Raw genomic sequence first — 3,171 nt, forward strand, 5'->3', positions numbered from 1 at the left:
AGCTTGACTACACCAATGCAGCGTGCATGTGTGAGAGTGTGTTGCACTGAATTCTGCTGGTTGTGGCATGTTTGTTAGTTGTGTGCTTCCTCTGTGCGCTGTACTTTTCACCGTCTTTGTGTAAAGTGTGTCTAAGCACATGTGTTGATGTGCACGTGTGCGTGTGTGGAAGCGGAGCTGTGCACCTTCACCTTGCTCTGCACTTCACCCTCACTCTCCCAGCCTGCACTCTACAAGGCCATTAGAGCTCCCCGAGGCCCATGGAGGCTGCTCGTCTCTGTGTCTGCTTTCATGTGTCAGTGAGTGGGCTCAAATGTGTTTGTGTTTGTGTAGCTGTGTGTTAGTCTCACAAAGAGTACATGCCAAAGTTGAACTGTAGTATGTTTTCTTTCAAGTCATTGTGAATAGATGGATGTGGGTGCCATGTGTACCTTAATGTTTCTTCTTTCATCAGAATGTGGACAAAGATGTGTTTCTATTTCAGTGTGAGAGATGTTAATACAGTGGTGTGTGTGTGTGTGTGTGTTAAGTATACAGTGTGAATCCCTGTGTGTGAATGACTGCTCCAGTGGTGCAGCAGCAGCTTGTGCATGTGGCGTGTGCAGCTGCAAACAAGCCTCAGTAGGGTTGTGAAGGGGCTCAGCAGGCAGCGCCGGTCTGACCAAAACAATTCTGCAGGTCTCTCAAATACACAGCTCAGGCTTTAACACTGTTGACTGCTAGATTAACATGCTGAGAACAAATATCACCACACAAATAGACAGATTTCAGAAACATTCTTAAGAAGAGTCGAAGCTCCCACCCACACTCCTCACAACCAATATGTCAAAATGTGACAATGCTGTTACAGCAGAGCACAGACAGACAAAAGGGAGAGAAAGCAAAGGAGAGAGACAAGGAAAAAAGACATCATTTCTGCTGTACTCAGTCAAAGTAGTTAGTTTATCTCACATCTACAACAGATAGCATCAGAGGGAATATTAGGCAAATGTTTCCATCTTTATAAGCTGATTACAGTAACATAACCTTCAGTAATCTGGATAAGGCCCCATAATACACATTCAAAACATACTTGAAAAGTTCTCAGGAAGACAGTGAGAAACCCATCGCTCATTATTAATAAGTTGCTCACTTTCTAATCAGCCATCAAGTCAAAGTTCTCACTAAATAGATTTTGGTCCATGATGCTCTGCAGCTCTTTTTTTAAAATGGCAAAATGGTGAATTGCACTTTAAATTTTTTTATAAAGAAGGAAATCCACCAATTTCTTTAGGCAACAGTTGAGCTTAGAAATAGCTAATTACAAATATTTATTTTTTGAAGTATTATATTCTTATTTTAAACGATGTATAAAGCAAAATGAATTGCATTTGTCACAAATCACAACCCCAGTATACAGTATGCTATGCCTACTATTGCAGCTCAATATCTACAGTATATTTCTTTTCCTGTTTACTCTGCTGATTTCAGGTAGCAATAAGGAATTAATGGTTCAGGAACCTAAATCATTTTAAATTCAGGTGAAGCTAACATGAAGTCTGAACGAATCATATCTAGTTTGTATCATGCAGATAGTTTTAGTGTGAAATTGGTGCCATATTCCCTCACGGTGTTCCCCTCTACGCCGCCTCTTGGATTATCTGTATAAGGGATGATAACACAAAAAAAACCCCTCATTTTTAGAGCTGTTAAATTTTATTTTTAAAATGCTGCCTGTTACCACAGCCATGGGCTTTACCCCATGGTTTTATGTGTTTTGAAGGTTGTTTGGGTTTTAATGTATTCATCACAGTGAACCAGTTTCTCTGCTTTCATTACATTGCACCTTTGAGTTTTGATCTCAACACAGATTGTAGGATATTTACCACTCTCGCTCCTTAACCTGTGTAAGGCCCCCCACCTGTTTTCATGCTGCAGTGAGTGCAGCTGAGGTCATGGGAGAACACAGGGGTGCCCTTCCCTGGGTGAGTATGCAACGCCCATAAAAATTAACTTAGGCCTGATGCTATACACGCAGCTTTTTGATTCTCATTAATTATGAAATGGTTAACATTCTATGCGTGTTTTTCCTCTGCGTTGGGGTTGAGCCGTACAGCTGCAGTCTTTCACCAGCCCTCAGATGAAGCTTGCCAATTAGAGCATGGGCCGAAGCGCGGCATGTTAATTCACGGTAAAATATTCCTCTTCCAGCGCTAATTAGGTGCTAGCTGTTGTGGAGGAACGCCATTCACTAAGCAAGAGCAGCCTGTGCTGCAGAGCAGTCCCACGGTATCATTTTTCTGACCAAAGCAGCTGCAATAACAGGGAATTATTTTAATTAACTGGTGCCGCCCTCTGCAGCTTATGAGCTAAAACAAACCAGACATCTTGCTGCAACATGCATGTTCCCGGCTCCTGAGCCGTGGATCATACATTGATTTGATTTGATTTGATTTATTTATTCTTTGAAGCATGTAAAGACAGTTGATATATCAACACACATAATTTTACACATATCCAACAAATGCTAATCCAATATCAATTTGCTTATACCTAGTACATGCTTGAATGGGGTAGGAAGAAGTCAGACTTATCCAGTCCTACCCCATGACATCATCTTACCATCATTGGTTTGCAAGCAGTATCTCTACATAGATAATTCTCTTCTACACCACACAAGTAATATACTAAAAAATTATAACAGAGTGTTAACATTCTTACATAATTACATTCTTAAATAATTATCTTCTACACCACACAAGTAATATACTAAAGAATTATTACAAAGTGTTAACATTCATACACCACACCCACAATGTTCCATCTAATTAATCATTAAGCCTGTTCTTGCATATATCTTGATTGACACATACCTTTATATTTATGTTTAAACTCGTCAATTCTATTACAATTTTTTATGTCTACACTTAAATTATTCCATAGTTTTACCCCACTTATGGAAATACAAAATCTTTTTTTGGTTGTACATATAGCATGAATTTTTAAATTTAACTGACCCCTTAAATTGTATCCCCCTTCCCTTTCATTAAATAGTTTTTGAATTCCACCAGGTAATAAATTGTTCCTGGCTTTATACATAAACACAGACGTCTTATCAGTCAGTTAAAGCAGCAACGTCTATAAAGCCAAAATCCCAAATACTATACAACGTAACAAGCACTTCCCTGCTGC

Source organism: Monopterus albus, unplaced genomic scaffold, assembly GCF_001952655.1.
Source record: "Monopterus albus unplaced genomic scaffold, M_albus_1.0 scaffold253.1, whole genome shotgun sequence".
Lineage (NCBI taxonomy): Eukaryota > Metazoa > Chordata > Actinopteri > Synbranchiformes > Synbranchidae > Monopterus > Monopterus albus.